Source organism: Rattus norvegicus, chromosome 3, assembly GCF_021556685.1.
Source record: "Rattus norvegicus strain SHRSP/BbbUtx chromosome 3, alternate assembly SHRSP_T2T, whole genome shotgun sequence".
NCBI lineage: Eukaryota > Metazoa > Chordata > Mammalia > Rodentia > Muridae > Rattus > Rattus norvegicus.
In genome coordinates, this window is record NC_141536.1 from 20,336,508 (window position 1) to 20,357,459 (window position 20,952).

General features: G+C 40.3%; 1 pseudogene; it reads left to right on the forward strand.

The window, feature by feature from the left end:
* Positions 1-15,909: 15,909 nt before the first annotated feature.
* On the forward strand, positions 15,910-17,948 carry LOC147995436 (egl nine homolog 1-like; annotated as a pseudogene).
* The last annotated feature ends 3,004 nt before the right edge of the window (positions 17,949-20,952 follow it).

Below are 20,952 nucleotides of genomic sequence, written 5' to 3' on the forward strand. Positions count from 1 at the left end.
TTAAGAAACTTAATTTTTCAGAGACAAATTGTCTCTCTTTAGGATTGCTTCTAGCTAATTCATAGTTGCCTTTGCATTTTAAATATTTTAATCCCATTATTTTATTTTATATTTTTAGATTATCGTGAGGGGAATTTTTCCCAGATTTTTTCACAGTATGATTTTTATTGGCATAAAGGAAGGCTAAGGACCTTTTAGTGTTCATATTGTATTCTGCATTTATGAATGTGTTTGTCAGTCTTAAGAGACTGTGATATATTTTTTGAGTTTTTAAAATAGTATCCTGACATCTGCAAATAACATTTGTTACAGGTCATTTTTTTTATCTAAAAAGATGATGGTGTCTTTTGTGTCTTTAATCATTTTATGTATTTGTATTTAACATACATTTATGTTACATCAACATTGTATGTTTAGGTTTAAGTAAGCTTACCTGGTCAAAGACTATTTTTTAATGTAGTCTTGAATCTGTTCACAAGGATTTTATTAAGAATATGTGTGTGTAGGTGGAAATTAGTCTGTAATACTCTCTTTTCCTCTCTTTCTCTGTCACTTGTCTGTAATTCTATCTCCCTGTCTCTTTCCTCACTCATTTGTCTGTTTCTAGCCCTGTCTCCCTCCCTCTCCTTTTTTCCCTGTCAATTGTTGGATAATACCAGATTCAACATAGAATTTTAATGTATGTGCTCCTTTTGTCTACTGTATGGAATAGTCTAAGAAACTTTAAATGCTCTTTAAATGTCTAATCAAATTATAAAACTAAATACGTGCGGTCCTATGATCTTTTAGGTGGGAAATTTTAAATACCTACCTCTATGTCATTGGTTAGTATGGCACTGTTTAAATTATGCACCTTGAGCTGAATTAATATTGGTATATCAAAGACACCGACCGGATCTGAAGGGACACGGTCAAACAGCTCCCTGCACCCAAATCCCATGGGATGGAGAGCTAATCCTTCAGAGGGGCAGACATGCCTGGGAAGCCAGAAGAGACTACACTCTGCCCACATTTCTGACTCTAGAGGAAAACGGATAGTGCCATCTGGGCCCCTTGTGCACAGGGGCCCGAGAAAAGGCGGGCCAGGCCCTTCTGGTTGCTGCCCTCACAGAAAGCTGAAACGCAGCCCCCGAGGAGTGACTTCAGATCCGGGACCAGAGGTAAGACCAACTTTTCTGCTCCAAGTGACCTCCCTGATTGACCCAAGACACAGGCCCACAGAACACCTGAAGACAAGAGGACAGGAAATACTACATGCCTGAAAGCAGAACACTCTGTTCCCATAACTGGCTGAAAGAAAACAGGAAAACTGTTCTACAGCACTCTTGACACACAGGTCTATAGGACAGTCTAGCCACTGTCAGAAATAGCAGAACAAGGTAACACCAGAGACAACCTGATGGAGAGAGGCAAGCACAGGAACTCAAGCAACAGAAACCAAGATTACATGGCTTCTTCAGAGCCCAATTCTCCCACCAAAGCAAACACTGAATGTCCAAACACACCAGAAAAGCAAGATCTAGATTTTAAATCATATTTGATCATGATGATGGAGGACTTCAAAGAAAACATAAAGAACTCCCTTAGAGAAACGCAGGAAAACATAAATAAACAAGTAGAAGCCTATAGAGAGGAATCACAAAAATCCCTAAAAGAATTACAGAAAAACACAATCAAACAGGTGGAGGAATTAAAAGTGGAAATAGAAGCAATAAAGAAAGCACAAAGGGAAACAAACCTGGATATAGAAAACTAAAGGAAGAGACAAGGAGTCGTAGATACAAGCATCATCAAAAGAATACAAGAGATAGAAGAGAGAATCTCAGGAGCAGAAGATTCCATAGAAATTATCGACACAACTGTTAAAGATAATATAACACCAAAAAAGCTACTGGCCTAAAACATACATGAAATCCAGGACACAATGAGAAGATCAAACCTAAGGATAATAGGTATAGAAAAGAGTGAAGACTCCCTGCTCAAAGACCAGTAAATATCTTCAACAAAATCATAGAAGAAAACTTCCCTAACCTAAGGAAAGTGATGCCAATAAACATAAAAGAAGCCTACAGAACTCCAAACAGATTGGACCAGAAAGAAACTCCTCCCGTCACATAATAGTCAAAACACCAAATGCACAAAACAAAGAAAGAATATTAAAAGCAGTAAGGGAAAAAGGTCAAGTAACATATAAAGGCAGACCTATCAGAATTAAACCAGACTTCTCACCAGAGACTGTGAAAGCCAGAAGATCCTGGACAGATGTCATACAGACCTTAAGGGAACAAAAATGTCAGCCCAGCTTACTGTATCCAGCAAAACTCTCAATCAACATAGATGTAGAAACCAAGATATTCCATGACAAAACCAAATTTACACAATATCTTTCTACAAATCCAGCACTACAAAGGATAATAAATGGTAAAGCCCAACATAAGGAGGCAAGCTACACCCTAGAAAAAGCAAGAAACTAATCGTCTTGGCAACAAAACAAAGAGAAGAAAAGCACACAAACATAACCTCACATCCAAATATGAATATAGCAGGAAGCAATAATCACTATTCCTTAATATCTCTCAACATCAATGGTCTCAACTCCCCAATAAAAAGACATAGATTAACAAACTGGATATGCAATGAGGACCCAGCATTCGGCTGCCTACAGGAAACACACCTCAGAGACAAAGACAGACATTACCTCAGAGTGAAAGGCTGGAAAACAACTTTCCAAGCAAATGGTCAGAAGAAGCAAGCTGGAGTAGCCATTCTAATATCAAATAAAATCAATTTTCAACTAAAAGTCATCAAAAAAGATAAGGAAGGACACTTCATATTCATCAAAGGAAAAATCCACCAAGATGAACTCTCAATCCTAAATATCTATGCCCCAATTAAAAGGGCACCTTCATACATATAAGAAACCTTACTAAAGCTCAAAGCACACATTGCACCTCACACAATAAGAGTAAGAGATTTCAATACCCCACTCTCATCAATGGACAGATCATGGAAAGAGAAATTAAACAGAGACATAGACAGACTAAGAGAAATCATGAACCAAATGGGCTTGACAGATATTTATAGAACATTCTATCCTAAAACAAAAGGATATACCTTCTCACCACCTCATGGTACTTTCTCCAAAACTGACCATATAGTCGGTCATAAAACAGGCCTCAACAGATACAGAAAGATAGAAATAATCCCATGCGTCCTATCAGACCACCATGAGCTAAAGTTGGTCCTCAATAACAATAAGGAAAGAACGCCCACATATACATGTAAGTTGAACAATGCTCTACTCAATGATAACCTGGTCAAGGAAGAAATAGAGAAATTAAAGACTTCTTAGAATTTAATGAAAATGAAGGTACAACATACCCAAACTTATGGGACACAATGAAAGCTGTGCTAAGAGGAAAACTCATAGCTCTGAGTGCCTGCAGAAAGAAACAGGAGAAAGCATATGTTAGCAGTTTGACAGCACACCTAAAAGCTCCAGAAAAAAAAGAAGCAAATACACCCAGGAGGAGTAGGAGGCAAGAAATAATCAAACTCAGAGCTAAAATCAACCAAGTAGAAACAAAATGTACTATATAAAGAATTAACAGAACCAAAAGCTGGTTCTTTGAGAAAATCAACAAGATAGGTAAACCTTTAGCCAGACTAACGAGAGGACACAGAGAGTGTGTCCAAATTAACAAAATCAGAAATGAAAAGGGAGACATAACAACAGAATCAGAGGAAATTCAAAAAATTATCAGACCCTACTACAAAAGCCTATATTCAACAAAACTTGAAAATCTGGAGGAAACGGACAATTTCCTAAACAGATACCAGGTACCGAAGTTAAAGCAGGAACAAATAAACCATTTAAACAACACCATAACTCCTAAAGAAATGGAAGCAGTCATTAAAAGTCTCCCAACCAAAAAGAGCCCAGGTCCAGATGGGTTCAGTGCAGAATTCTATCAGAACTTCATAGAAGACCTCATACCAATATTATCCAAACTATTCCACAAAATTGAAACAGATGGAGCACTACCGAATTCCTTCTATGAAGCCACAATTACTCTTATACCTAAACCACACAAAGACCCAACAAAGAAAGAGAACTTCAGACCAATTTCCCTTATGAATACTGATGCAAAGATACTCAATAAAATTCTTGCAAACCAAAACCAAGAGCACATCAAAACAATCATCCATCATGATCAAGTAGGCTTCATTCCAGGAATGCTGGGATGGTTTCATATATGGCAAACCATCAACGTAATCCACTATATAAACAAACTGAAAGAACAAAACCACATGATCATTTCATTAGATGCTGAGAAATCGTTTGACAAAATTCAACACCCCTTCATGATAAAAGTCCTGGAAAGAACAGGAATAAAAGGCCCATACCTAAACATAGTCAAAGCCATATACAGCAAACCAGTAGCTAATATTAAACTAAACGGAGAGAAACTTGAAGCAATCCCACTAAAATCAGGGACTAGACAAGGCCCACTCTCTCCCTACTTATTCAATATAGATCTCCAAGTCCTACCCAGAGCAATCAGACTACAAAAGGAGATCAAAGAGATCCAGATAGGAAAGGAATAAGTCAAAATATCAGTATTTCAGACGATATGATTGTATACTTAAGTGATCCCAAAAGGTCCACCAGAGAACTACTAAACCTGATAAACACCTTCAGGAAAGTGGCTGGGTAAAAAATTAACTCAAATAAATCAGTAGCCTTCCTCTACACAAAAGAGAAACAAGCCGAGAAATTAGGGAAACGACACCCTTCATAATAGTCCCAAATAATATAAAATACCTCGGTGTGCCTTTAAACGAGCAAGTAAAAGATCTGTATGATAAGAACTTCAAGCCTCTGAAGAAAGAAATTGAAGAAGACCTCAGAAGATGGAAAGATCTCCCATGCTCATGAATTGGCAGGATTAATATAACAAAAATGGCCATTTTACCAAAAGCGAGCTATAGATTCATGCAATCCCCATCAAAATATCCAATTCTTCAGAGAGTTAGACTGAACAATTTGCAATTTCATCTGGAATAACAAAAAACCCAGGGTAGCTAAAACTATCCTCAACAATAAAAGGACTTCAGGGGGAATCACTATCCCTGAACTCAAGCAGTATTACAGAGCAATAGTGATAAAAACTGCATGGTATTGGTACAGAGACAGGCAGACAGACCAGTGGAATAGAATTGAAGACCCAGAAATGAACCCACACACCTATAGTCACTTGATTTTTGACAAAGGAGTCAAAACCATCCAATGGAAAAAAGATAGCATTTTCAGCAAATGGTGCTGGTTCAACTGGAGGTCAACATGTAGAAGAATGAAGATTGATCCATCCTTATCACCCTGTACAAAGCTTAAGTCCAAGTGGATCAAGGACCTCCACATCAAACCAGATATATTCAAACTAATAAAATAAAAAGTGGGGAAGCATCTTGAACACATCGTCACTGGAGAATATTTCCTAAACAAAACACCAATGGCTTATGCTCTAAGATCAAGAATCGACAAATGGGATCTCATAAAACTGCAAAGCTTCTGTAAGGCAAAGGACACTGTGGTTAGGACAAAACGGCAGCCAACAGATTGGGAAAAGATCTTTACCAATCCTACAACTGATAGAGGGCTCATATCCAAAATATACAAAGAACTCACAAAGATAGACTGCAGGGAGACAAATAACCATATTAAAAAATGGGGTTCAGAGCTAAACAAAGAATTCACAGCTGAGGAATGCCATATGGCTGAGAAGCACCTAAAGAAATGTTCAACATAAGGGAAATGCAAATCAAAACAACCCTGAGATTCCACCTCACACCAGGCAGAATGTCTAAAATCAAAAACTCCCGAGACAGCAGATGCTGACGCAGATGTGGAGAAAGAGGAACACTCCTCCATTGTTGGTGGGGTTGCAGACTGGTAAAACCATTCTGGAAATCAGTCTGGAGGTTCCTCAGAAAATTGGACATAGTACTACCTCTCTTGAGCATATACCCAAAAGATGCCCCAACATATAACAAAGACACGTGTTCCACTATGTTCATCGCAGCCTTATTTATAATAGCCAGAAGCTAAAAAAAGAACCCAGATGCCCTTCAACAGAGGAATGGATACAGAAAATGTGGTACATCTACACAATGGAATATTAACTATCAAAAACAATGACTTTATGAAATTCATAGGCAAGTGGATGGAACTGGAAAATATCATCCTGAGTGAGGTAACCCAATCACAGAAAAACACACATGGTATGCACTTATTGTAAGTGGATAATAGCCCAAATGTTCAAATTACCCTTGATGCACAGAACACATGAAACTCAAGATGGATGACCAAAATGCGAATGCTTCACTCCTCCTTTAAAAGGGGAAGAAGAATACCCTTGCAAGGGAATAGGGAGGCAATGTTTAGAACAGAGCCTGAAGGAACTCACATTCAGAGCCTGTCCCACAGGTTGCCCATACATATACAGCCACCAAACTAGATAAGATGGATGAAGCAAAGAAGTGCAGGCTGACAGGAACCAGAAGTAGATCTCTCCTGAGAGACGCAACCAGAATACAGCAAATACATAGGCGAATACCAGCAGCAAACCACTGAACTGAGAACGGGACCCCCTTTGAAGGAATCAGAGAAAGGACTGGAACAGCTTTAAGGAGCTTGAGACCCCATATGGACAACAATGCCAAGCAACCAGAGCTTCCAGGGACTAAGCCACTACCCAAAGACTATACATGGACTGACCCTGGGCTCCAACTGCATAGGTAGCAATGAATAGCCTAGTAAGGGCACAAATGGAAGGGGAAGCCCTGGGTCCTGCCAAGACTGAAGCCCCAGTGAACGGGATTGTTGGGGGGAGGGTGGTAATGGGGGAAGGATAGGGAGTGGAACACCTATATAGAAGGGGAGTGGGAGTGGTTAGGGGGATGTTTGCCTGGAAACCAGGAACAGTAATAACAATTGAAATGTAAATAAGAAATACTCAATAAAGATGGAGAAAAATCATGAAAAAATATTGGTATATCAAATACATCCAATAAATCATGAATACTTTAAAAGAATATTCTAGTTTTGGGAATGTAAATATGAAAAAAAACTTGTGTTCTCTCATGTCTCCTTTCTTCTCTATAATTTTATTAATTCCACCCTGTCTTTTACCTAACTTGGCCAGATGTTATGACAATCTTGCTAATATTTTCCAAGAACCAACTCCTCCTTTCATTCATTATATTTTTGGCATCATTTTATTGATTTCAGTCTTGATGAGTTGGATATACATGTTACACCCCTTCCACAAGGCTCAAAGGCCAACCTAAAAGATGGGGCAATGAGACCGTAGGTGCACAAATTGAGGGGGATCAGAGGGAAAGAGTGTCTTTTGGATACAAGAAGTGCTTCCCTCGTGACACATAGCAGCTGTCATTCCCTGCACAGCTTCAAGTCAGTCAACAGTCAAGAGTGCAGTGAAAAGACCTGAGAGCCCCTACCCCTAACTGACATACTATGGACAGTTAGTGTCTTCTGTTGGAGGGTTGAACAATTTTTGTAAGGGTTTATCATAGGGTTATTAAACGGTAATTTAATGTACACGATATAAAAACATAGGATTCAAAGAAATAGAGAGTGATGTGTGTGGAATAAATGGGAGAATTATCATCAAAATACATTGGTGGAAATTCTCAAACAAAACATCTAAAGTATATTCCACAATATTATGGACATAGAGAATGTTTTATTATATAGGGATATTTCATTAAGTTACTTTAATGAATTCAATTAATTAAAACATGTCTGCCAATTCTGTGAGATCAATGAAGAGAGCATTATCTAATTTGTCATTAATAATTTTTAAATGACCATTTATGGAAATAGTAAACATTATTTCCATGTACACATTCAACATTGGGCTTATAAAACATATATTTGAAAGATAAACACTATACATAAGGGAAAAACATAATTCAAATGGGCTACATATATAAGCATAGTATTCACAATTGAAGAAACTCAAATGACTTAGAAACTCATAATAAATATTTATCATCCTTGGACTTTACAGAATTTCAAATCAAAACTATTCTGAGATATATTTTCATACTTTTCTAAATATCTTAGTTTAATAACACATGAGAGAACTCAGGTTTACTGGGTTATGGAGCAAGGGGACCATTTACATTCTCCTGGTGGCAATGCAAATTTCTTTAGCGACTTCGGAAATCAGTGTACTGTTTCTTCAGGAAGGTGGGAATGGGTGTAACTCAAGATACAACTCCACGGCATATATCCTAATGTTGATTCATCCTAGTATAGAGACCCTTTCTGCACCATGCTCAGTGAAGCTCTATTATAATATTCAGAATTTGGAAATATTTAAGTTGTCCCTTAAGAGATGAGTGCATAAAGAAAATGTGGTGCATTTACAGACTGGATTGCTGATTAATAACTACAAAAAAAAAAAAGGAAAGCATGTAATTTTTAGGACAATGAATGGATCTTGTAAAAGCCATCCTGGATGAGGTGATCCAGATCAAAAAGGACAAATGGGATGCATATTCACTTTAGTCTGAATGTTAATTCTTCAATCTGTGTAACTCTTAGATCAGTTTAGTGTAAGGTCCAGGGACGTGGGCCAGACTGTCCTCAAGTTGGGAAGTACAAGTTTACTCCTGGATTGCTGAGGGACAGTGTCAGGGACAGGAACGTCAAATGTGAAGAGACAGGGAGAGGGTGACAATGGAGGGAATATACAGGGGGACAGCTAAAATTGAGGGACATTTGAGGCATTGAATGGAAACCTAATGGAGTAGAAATACAAATTATTTTTTCAAATTTTTCAGAAAGATAACTAAGCATTTACTATAGGTGCAAGGACAGAAGATAAAATATTGAGTGGTTTCATCTATGTGAAATTTCAATAAAAAGTAAGTCACAAAAGTTATGAAATTTATTTTCAGTAAATCTATAACAGATAATGAATATCTGGTCCTTATGGAGACATATGTTAACATCTCTGTTGGAAACATAAATATATTATATTATAAACATTATATATACATACACACATAAGTGTATACATATATATATATTTGTTTACATGGCAAATGTCATCCCACAACCTTGTCTTTCTTCCTTGAATTCCCAAAGTCATCCTGATCCTCTTTTTATATAAATGGAATCAGGAAACAGAGAGTCGAATGTCTCTGATTTTTTTTGAAATAGAACATCAGCTACAACTAGAAAACAAAGATAATGAATTCCAAGACGCTTGGAGAGACAAATATTTTATTATTATTGGTGGTAGTTGTTTGTGGTTCTTCTCAGTGATGCTAATTTTGTGCTGAGGCCTTGGCACTATATTTGCTAGCTTCGTTTTTAGGGGGCATAGGGGAAGTTTTTGTTTAGGTTTTCGAATTATTTCTTTTTTTCATCTTTATTGCATATTTTGTTTAATTACATTTTAAATATTATACCCCTCCACCATTTCACCTCAGTAAATCCCCTATCTTATCCCCCAAACCTGTGCCTCCATGAGGGTCCCCCGAACCATCCCACCCACTTTCCCCCAAATAGTGTTTGTTTGGATGCATTACCGCCAGAGGCCAGCAGAGGTCGCTGGATTGCTCATGCAGCTGAAATGACAGAGGATTGTAAATTGCCCTTTAGGTTGTCTGGGAATTAAATAATTTTTAATAAAATATATTTTATTAGATATGTTTTTATTTATTTTCATTTCAAATGTTATCCCCTTTCCCGGTTTCCCGTTCGTAAACCACATACATATCCCTTCTCCCTTCTTCTATGAGGGTGTTCCCCACCCAACCAGCCACTCCTTCCCACCTCCCTGCCCAGACATTCCCCTAGCCTGTGCGGTCCAGGTTGGCAGGATCAAAGCCTTCACCTCCCATTGGTGCTGAACAAGGCCGTCCTCTGCTACATATGGCCCTGAGGCATGGGTCTGTTCATGTGTGCTCTTTGGATGGTGGTTTATTCACTGGGAGCTCGGTTTGGTTGATAATGTTGTCCTTATTGAGCTGCAAACCGCTTCAGCTCCTTCAGTCCTTCCTCTAACTCCTCCCATGGGGACCCCTTCTCAGTTCAATGGTTGGCTATGAGAGTCTGCCTCTGTGTTTGTCATGCTCTGGCAGGGCCTCTCAGAAGACATCAATATCAGACTCCTGTCAGCATGCACCTCTTGGCATCAGCAATAGTGACTGGGTTTGGTGACTGTATGTATATAGGCTGGATCCCAAGGTGGGGCAGGCTTTGACTGGCCATTCCTTCAGTCTCTGATCCAAACTTTTTCTCCATATCCCCTCCTATGAATATTTTTCCGTTCTATGAAGGACTCAAAGTTCTGCCCTTTGATCATCCTTCTTGAGCTTCATGTGGTCTGTGAATTGTATCTTGTTTATTCTGAGCTTTTGAGCGAATATTCACTTAGGAATGAGTGCATACCATGTGTGGTTTTATGGGGGGGTTTTTTGTGATTGGGTTACCTCACGTAAGAAGATAGTTCATAGTCCCATCCATTTGCCTATGAATTTCATGAAATCATTGTTTTTAAAAGCTGAGTAGTAGTCCATTGTGAAGATGTATCACATTTTCTGTATCCATTCCTCTGTTGAGGGACATCTGGGTTCCTTCCAGCCCCTTGCTATTATAGATGAGGCTGCTATGAACATACTAGTGCATGTGTCCTTGTTATATGTTGTTGCTTTGGATTTTGGTGCTGTTCAATCCAAAATTTGCCAATCCTGATATCGAAGATGTGGCAATGTGTAACTAAAGTAATATAGTAAGCCTGAATGATATATTGTCCTTGTATTATTTCCTGTAATCCCCCATGTTTCCACCAATACACTGCCCTGTCTAGTGCTTGGATGATGTATCTGGGGTCAGGCTGTGCAAATCATACTGGCAGCCTACTGCAGGTATCTGTGTTACTGTCAGGTTAGGTTTTTCATATCTAATGCTATTTAGCGTTGTATAATTTAAGCTAGGTATATTTATCAAATTACTCAAGCCAGGGAGACATTGTGGCATGGAACTGAATCTTGCAGATTTGTTCCTTGCCAGAAAACTGACAGTGGTTAAATCTCCTGTTATGTTCCAGGGTATAAGGAAATCCATTCCTGTGCCACTTACTGCTGTAACACAGATGTATCTCATAGTTTTGTAGTCTCCATCACTGCTATTCTTTTCGCCATTAGTGGGATTTTTAAACAGGTAATAAAAGATAGCTAAATACTTAATATGTGTGTGTTTCCTAAATTCAGTAATATAATACAGCCACCAAATCACAAATTAAAAGGCAAAGGGTTCGTAGCAATACCTAATAAAAATAGCAGCAGAAGATTAATCATTAACTCTTGATCTGTGCCACTGTATATAACCAGCAAATAGTATGATAGGCAATCAGGCTGGTAGCACTATTAATGTTATATAATTTAGCACAAAAGGTTAATCCCAGATCAATTGCTGGAACAATTCCCAGCAAAATGACAACAATCAGGCTTATTGTATATACAAGTGCTCTCAAACATGCACACAAGCACATTGCCTACTAGTGTATATTAAATTCTACAGTTCAGTTAGCTGTAGTGCTCCCTTGCTGTCTGTGGTCCACATGCTGTTTCCAGTGCCGGGAGCTATGATTTCTGTCTGTGTCCATTTGTCCTTGTGCCTGCAGATGTAAGCATTACGTTTAATTATATTCCTATGTTCTTCTTCGGTTGGGTAATCTATATCTGAATGCATACTGAGGACCTCTTCTATCAGACTTTTCTTATTCTGTTGAGCTCAGAGATAGCCTTTGTTAGTGCTTCTGTCAATTGTCTGTCTTTATACATCATTAGTTTTACCTTTAATAGTCCACTTAATCTTTCAATGCTGCCTGCTGCAGTGGGGTTGTATGCAGATGATGTGTAGGTTTTTGCTAGTCTCTGTACAATCTTACCTGTAAAATGGGTTCCCTGACCATTTTGGATTAGTTAAGGTATTCTGTAGGCTGAGATCCATGACCACAATGTAAAAATAGTTAATTTTTGGTCTGGCCTGGATCCTGATTTGGCCATACTTAATCATGTACAGATATCTACTATGATACAAGCATATTGCTGTTTGAATTCATTCAATGGTCCTATGAAATCAACTTGGAGCATGTGATTGAAATATAATCTGTGTGTTCCTTCCCATGGTAGTTGTGTGTAAGTAATCTGTTTATTGTCACGTGGCATTATTCACATTTCTGTGTGGCATTTTTGATCTTACTCCTTGTTATTGCAATGTTGATTTGAATGAACCACCGGTATGTTGCATGGGTGCCTGTGTGTCCGAGAATTTTATGTATCTCCTCTGTTTCTTCTTTCCTAGTTTCCTTTCATGTATGAGAGGGTTGTTTAATCCTCTGTCTTTTGATCTTAAGTTTTATGGATCCTATCTGTTCTTTTTGATATTGGGCTTTGAGTTTCAATGCCAAGCTTGCTAATCTATCTACCTCATTGTTATATTTGGTTTGTAGGTCATCTGTATTCTGAAGAGAATCTGCAAGGTATACTTTTATTTTAATGTCTTTTCCTATTTGTGCTAATTCTATTCAGGCACCTTTAGACCATAGTTCTTTACCATTAATTTTCCAATCATTCAGTCTTCATTTCCCTGTCCAAATTGCTATATCTCTGGCCACACTCCAAGAATCTGTGAAAAGGTGTTTATCCTTCCCATCATCAAGGGACTGCCTAGCTGCCAACAAGGCTGCTACCACTTCCATGTGCTGTGCTGTTTGGCTTTTTCCTTCCTCTTTTATCACCATCCCATCTTCTCGCCTGAAGCCTGCTGCTTTCCAGAGCACCAAGTTGTTTTCAGTGGTAGCTGAGCCATCAGTAAAACAGGCATTAACCAGTGAGGGGGAGTGCTGTCTTGACCCCCATGATCGTACTGGTACCTGTTTCTGGGTAGGGGAGGTGACAAGTGTGATGGGTACCTGGCTTTCATTGACTTATGCCAGTATGTGCTCTGACACCATTAGTACCATCCCCTGTGCAGTCAGGTTTGCTCCTTGAAGGGACTCTGAAAGGTACCATTTCCATTGCAATACCTTCCCTTCTATACCTTGCCCATGCCTCTTCTTGTGCCTTTACCAATTCTAGAATGTGTATGGTGGATCAGAGTACCACTGGCTTCCCTTTTAGGATACTGTGGCAGGTCTGGAGTGCTTCATACACAGTCCATACTGTTTTATCAAACACTGAATACTTGTTGTCTGACCAAAAAAATCATTTGCAATTAAATCCAATAGATTTAATTTGAAGCTGCTTTACAAAAATATTCCAATTTCCATTTTCTTCCATCGTTTATCTATTATTACTTATCATCTATATTAATATAGATTAAATTAAGATACTGCTCTATATATCCTAATAATAGTCTTCGCTGCCTCTTCCTTGGGTGGTCCCTAGGTGAAATCAGATGCCTTTTTCACTATGTGATAGAGTGACTTGAGCAAGAACTGTAAATAAGGTATGTGTTTTCTCCAATATCCAAATAGGCCTAAGAGATGTGCCACAGTCCAGGCTCCACCTTATGGGACACAGTGAAAGCAGTGCTAAGAGGAAAACTCATAGCTCTGAGGGCCTCCAAAAAGGAACTGGAGAGAGCATACACTAGAGTCTTGACAGCACACCTAAAAGTTCTAGAATAAAAAGAAGCAAATTCACCCAAGAGGAGTAGAAGGCAGGAAATAATCAAACTCAGGGCTAAAATCAACCAAGTAGAAACAAAAAGAAGTATACAAAGAATCACAAAACCAGGAGCTAGTTCTTTAAGAAAACCAAAAAGATAGACTAAACTTTAGCCAGTCTAACAGAGGGTACACAGAGAATATCCAAATTGACAAAATCAGGAATGAAAAAGGAAGACATAACAACAGAATCTGAGGAAATACAAAAAAATCAACAAATCCTACTACAAAAGCATATTCAACAAAACTGGAACATCTGGATGAAATGGACAGTTTTCTAGACAGATACCAGGTACCAAATTTAAATTAGGATCAGAAAAAACATTTCTTCTTTAAGTCCCAAAATTCCTAAAGAAATAGGAGCAGCAATTAAAAGTCTCCCAACCAAAAGAAGCCCAGGACCAGATGGTTTTAGTGCTGAATTCTATCTGACCTTCAGAGCATAACTAATACCAATACTGTCCAAACTATTCTATGAAATCAAAACAGAAGGAATACTACTCAATTGCTTCCATGAAGCCACAATTATGCTTATACCTAAACCAAACACTCCCATAAAAGAACGAGTTCAAACCAATTGCCCTTATGAATATCGACACAAAAAATATTTAATAAAATTCTCATTAACCAAATCCAAGAATACATCAAAACGATCATCCACCATGATCAAGTAGGCTTCATCCCAGGGATGCAGGGATGGTTCAATATACCGAAATCCATCAAAGTAATCCACTGTGTAAACAAACTCAAAGAAGAAAATCACATGATCATCTCCTTAGAAAGATCGGGAATTCAAGGCACAAACCTAAACATAGTAAGAGCAATATACACCAAACCAGTAGCCAACCTCAAACTAAACAGAGAGACACTTGAAGCAATCCCACTAAAATCAGGGAGTAGACCAAGCTGCCTACTCTCTCCCCTACTTATTCAAGAGAGCACTCAAGGTCCTAGCCAGAGCAATCAGACAACCAAAAGCAGGTCAAAGGGATACAAGTGGGAAAGAAAGAAGTCAAAATATCACTCTTTGCAGATGATATGTTAGTATACTTAAGTGACCCCAAAAGTTCCGCCAGAAACCTACTAAGCCTGATAAACAACTTCAGCCAAGTGGATAGGGAGAAAATTAACTAAAACAAATCAGCCACCTTCCTCTTCTCAAAGGAAAAACAGGCTGAGAAAGAAATGAGGGAAAGGACACCCTTCACAGTAGTCACAGATAACATAAAAGGCCTGGGTATGACTCTAATCAAGCAAGTGAAAGATCTGTGTGACAAGAACATCTCTTGCATAAAGGTAGATTAATCTGCACTGAGACAAGTATTAGCGTTGCCTATATCCACATGAGATAATGAACAAGGTATCTGGTAATAACTACTGGTTTTCCTCGACCATGAAATAAGTAAAATCCTATTCTGTGAATCCTAATATCACTAAATGGATTTTTTTCCTCTCCAGAAAGAAACAGGTGATAAGAACAGAATGTGGGGGCTGGGGATTTAGCTCAGTGGTAGAGCGCTTACCTAGGAAGCGCAAGGCCCTGGGTTCGGTCCCCAGCTCCGAAAAAAAGAACCAAAAAAAAAAAAAAAAAAAAACCAAAAAAAAAAAGAACAGAATGTGGTGAGTGGTTGGTGTTCGCAGTGTTTGACGGAAGGCTGGGGTCCAGGTCTCCCCTACTTCAGTGTTTCAAACCATTCAGCAGCTTCTCTTTACGGGAATGGAGACAACATCTGGCAGAGCCATGACCATCCATGATTCCGGGAATAGTGAAGAACATTTTCAGTGTATAATATGAAGTTTTGGCACCCAGTGGCATTGGAAGACACAATGGCATGGATAGGTAAGGAGGATGCTTCCTTACAAAAAGCGTGTGAATTTAAAAAATGGAGTCCATCAGGCCAAAGTGTACCCCCCACACGGCTGGATTGTGTGCGCTGCCCACAGGCCCTTGCCCTGCCTGCTGACTAAGATACAACCCAATGAGCCCCAGCTCCCTGCAGTGCTCACTCTCTCAGGCACCTTGCTGTGCTGGACAGCTCCAGGCAAGGCAGTTAAGGCCAAAACCAGTGACAGTGGCAGGCACAGCATGCCTAGTGCCAGCGAGTGCCACTGGCAGTTGCAAGAGCTGTGCAGGAAAATGGAGAACCTGCCGTGCTGTAGGCACTGCTGCAAGGAGCAGCAGACGCAGGACTGGAAGAAGCACAAGCTGGTGTGCAGGGCAGAGAGGACCCCAAAGCGCAGCTGGATGTGCACTGCCCCACGTTACTACCCTGCCCGGTGGGGCAACCCAGAGCTGTGTGAGCCTGCTACTGCACAGGGAGGGGAGCGGTGCGGCCTGGTGAATACCTGGTTCCGGGCCTGGTGAAGGAAAGGACAGTCCAGGCCCACCACGGCCCAGCTACTAGGATCCTTCGCCTAGCACGTCTCTGGGTGTGAGTGAGGCAGCCTGTGTTCCCAGGTCGGCGGCCCCTGGGAGGCGCTGAGTCCTGGTGGAGAGCTGTAGCCCAATGGGCAAACGAAGCCTCTGCCTGTGATGAAACTGGCGTTGGGAGTGCATTGTGTTGTGCACGAACAACTACAGCATCTGCATAACGGACCACTTCCTAGGAAGAAAGACCCGGCAACAGATCATCGAAGAGGTGCACGCCCTGCGAGGCTTTGGCAAGTTCACATACAGGCAGCTGGTCAGTCAGAGTGTGACTCTTCCAAGGACATCTAGCAGGAACAGATCACCTGGGTTGATGACAAAGAGACCATCTATCGCCCTGCTCATGAGCAGCATGGACGACTGATCCCCCGCAGCAGCGGGGAGCTGAGCACTAGAGGATAAACTGCTAAAAGAAACTTTGGTCCCCAATTCTTGTCATACTCTATTAGCCCTCTGGTGAGCGCTCTGGGTCACCCTGAGGAACTAAAACGAATTTCCCGTGCTGACAGGATATCCAGAAGTGATGCTGACCAGCAGCAGGTGAAGTTCTGCCTGCGGATAGGACACGCCCTGCTATTGGTCAGGTGACCAAGGGATTCTGTTGAATCTCTGTCCAGCATTAACTGGTCACATGTATATACCCAGAGCACAAGGGCACTCCGCTCCTCTGTGGATGTTATCCTCTTGGTGTATCATGCTGACTGGTCTGCTGAGCCGAGGCTTGAAGACCTGAGCAGAAGATGCTTTCCTTTCCCAGAGGGCTTAGTCTGCGTTGAGTCTGTTTTTCTATTCTTCATTGACGTGACATGGGGGACATTTGGATTTGGCCATCTAATATGTTGAACCAGTGCAGTTCAGAGTGGGGCAGCGCCACGCCATGGTTGCTTGTTACCCAGGCAACAAAATAGGCTATGTCCATCACATCAATAACCCAAATGGAGAAGGAAGACTCAGGACCTGTATGCATTATCTAAATAAAAACTGGGACGCCAAGGTAAGTGGAGGTATCATTCGAATTTTTCCAGGAAGGCAAAGCCCAGTTTGCTGTCAGTGAACCCAAATTTGATCCACTGCTGTTTTTCTGGTCTGACAGGCATAACGCTCATCAGGTACAGACAGCACCCACTACCAGGTATCCAATAACTGTTTGCTATTTTGAGGCAGATGAGCGAGCAAAAGCTAAAGTAAAATATCTAATCGGCGAGAAAAGTGTGAGCATTGAAATGAAGCCCCAATCAGTCAGCAAAATGGCTAGCAGGGCCATGAAATGTGAAAATGATCAGTTCTTCCAGTGGCTCGGTTCTTTTGTCAGTTGTGTGTCACACCATCCTGTGTGCACAGGCCTGGATAGAAGAGTAGATGAAATAACAAAATTACAACACCAACCAAATTTCCCTGCTAATCCCTTGGGGACAATATTTTTTTATCTTTCTTCATCTTCCCATGAGACAGTTTCTACCCTTAACCTTCCCCATCACAAGATAACACAGATTTGACCTTAGAAGGGGACAGCAATAGTTGACCCTAGAAACTCTATTGTCACAGAGGCACTGCTCGTAATGTCTACTTAAGGCCTTCTGGAGTTAAGTGAAGCCTAAGATGTCTCTCCTCAGCTAGTGAACACGGGTACACATTCAGTAGATATTGTCCTGTCTTTTACATTTGATGGTTTAGCAAAAAGACGGAAGAAAGAAGAAAGCAATGTCAGACGCCGCAGGCCCCAGGAAATCTATGCAGAATCGCCATAGATGTGGTTGCGCTTTTTAAATAAAACACACAGAGCTTTCCAAACCTATTTATTTTTATTTTAGTTTTTTTAAGATTTATTCTGCATACAGCATTCTGCCTGCATGCATGCTTGCCGGCCAGAAGAGGGCGGCAGATCTCACTATCGATTATTGTGAGGCACCATGTGGCTGCTGGGAATTGAACTCCGGACCTCTGGAACAGTGGCCAATATTAACTGTGGAACCATCTCTCCAGCACCATTGCTTCTATTCTAATCTGCCCAGTGTCTCCAGTTAATTTTCTTATGAATGTTCTCTTGGCAATATAAAGTTTGATCTTACCCTGTCCCTTATCTTGTCCCTCAAAAGGGACACACATCTGCAATGACATGTTCATTTTGAGTTTTGGATTTTGTAATCGAAGATCTCCTTTTGCTTGTATTTAGCATGGAACGATCTATGTAAACAAGGATGTTCTACTCCCTGCTTCTGCCCTCCTGCTTGAACTCTTGAACTAACAGTGGACCACCACCACTTCTTCTTTGTGTCCTAAAACCACAAACAAGCAATTAAGTGCCTACTAGGGCATTACAAAATGTGCTATTACCTTAGATGATTCACGACATGGTGTATAGATTAACAACTTGTAGTTGGGTATTTCGAGTTTGTTCCATTGGACTAGACAGAAGACTCTGGTCTGAATTTTCTTTTCTTTTCTTTTTTTTTTTCGGAGCTGGGGACCGAACCCAGGGCCTTGTGCTTGCTAGGCAAGCACTCTACCACTGAGCTAAATACCCAACCCCTGGTCTGAATTTTCTAATGGCGTTAAGTGCCCTGGGTTGCCTAGCATTTTCATTTTTCTGAAAGTCCTTTGGACTTATGCCAGAGTGAGGGATGAGCAGGAATCTCACTGGAATTAAGTGTCCGTTTAAAACTGAGGTTGGGTTTCTTTTGAGAGAGCAGTGCGTGTAGTGGGGATGACTCAGGTCTTCTCCAACACTTCGACTTAGAGCCAGCCAAGGCAACTGTGGGAGAAGACATCGCGCAGGTGCACTACGTTGTTACTTCCACCAGGTGGCACCCCATTCCTAGTAATCCATATCCTCATTTCTTCAGGACAAGCTCATAAGGACCTTTGGCCAGAAGGGGTAGGAACAGCACCACTCTTCTGTTTCCCTTTTATTGAGCACTAAGTGGTGATCACCCTTATAGACAGCATACTGCTGTGGTCAGAATGCAGGAATGTGATATTTTAAGGCCTGTCACTAGGAGGAACTAAAAGTTGACATTTTTATCTGCAGATAATATAATATTTATAAAACATTCATGAAAACTCCAAGGATATCATCATTAAGCAAAAATTTTGAGCTGATTTCCCATTAATTATTATATATGAATTGTATAAAAAAATCAAAGAAAAGCTAATGCTAATGAGTATTGATCAAAAAGACTGCATATTTTTATTTTTTCATTCTAATTTTGTTTCAATCGGTGTGTGTGTGTGTGTGTGTGTGTGTGTGTGTGTGTGTGTGTGTGTTTTCTTACATTTAAAACTGATGTGAACAAAGAGAATCTGTCCAGAGAGATAAAAAGAAATTGTAGAACAGGTGAGGAAAGGAAGGAAAACTGTATTGAGAGGGAGAGATAGGCACAATATATGGTATACAGATACATGAAAATTAGACAGAGAGAGAGAGAGAGAGAGAGAGAGAGAGAGAGAGAGAGAGAGAGAGAGAGAGAGAGACTTGTGCAATAGCAGCAAGGTACTCAGCAGGTAAAGAACTTGCTGCATTAGTGTGATTATCTGAGTTCAATACCTGGGACTCCTAGTAGAAACATGAAAATTGTGGCACATAGCACACACACACACACACACACACACACACATACACACACACACACACACACACACACACACACACACACATACTGGCCAAAAAAACTTTCAAAATTCATAAGCATTTGACTTTAGAGGCACAAGGATCAGGAGTTGGGAATGAGGTCACCCCAACATTCACTTACCTCAAAGTGAGAGGTTGAGCTAAGTTAATGTGTCCTATTAAAGTGTGGCAAATTTAAGAAAAAAAGAATTTTAATGTGCAAGTATGCATGGAATAAACCACAACAAATATTAGGTTAGAAATATCACAATGCTGGTCCTTTATATTAGTTGAAAGAAAGAGACAAAGAAACAAAAAAAGAGAGAGAAAAGAAACTAAATGACAAACTTATGAAGGGAAGTAGAAGCCATCAAAATTAAGGCATGGAGTGAAAGAAAATGGGCTGGGGTGCCATGCTTGAAGGAGGAAAACACTTCAGACTCTTTGCTCTAATGAAGTTGACTAAGTTGGTGCCTGCAGGTTCTTCAGAGGACTTTTGATCTGACTGCTCAGCTTGGGCTCAGTTGTTTGTCCTCTTGTATCCTGTACAGATTCCAGGCAAGGCAGGCAGTGGGAGAGCCCGGTCTCCAGCTAACTGGCTAAGCGGCTGTGCTTCAGAGCACGAGGTGCTTTGTTGCAGCCTGAGTCTGCACAGCCACTGCCATAATGTTTCCACTATGCCCCTGCTTTTTCTCTCCTGTGAAATCCCCTCTTGAGTCATATTTGGTGCTGGCTGTTGTACTGAACTGCTGCCAAAGAACAACAAGCTCCTTCCCAAAGAACTATTGCTGAACAGGTCCTCTCCCCCCATATCCTAATAACTTTTCCCTTCCATTAACTATGCTGGGTGGTGGGCTAGAGGAGGGGTTGAATTCTTATTAAAAGTAGGTTGCAAAAAAACGTTGCCTACATCCTGCTATAGTAGATATAAGGAAAAAGCAAGCAGGCCCTTTTGTACAAAATACTTTATCAGAGGTCTTAAGCTACTCAGGCTTCCTCAAAGATGGTCTGAAGGCAATTTTAGGACGTATCTAATAATATTGTATGTGGTAAAAGAAGAGAGGCACTTGGATCAACTACAATCCAATGTTATTAGTCTGGTCTCTCAGTCTACAGTGCATCTATCCAGGCTTTTATTGCTTTTG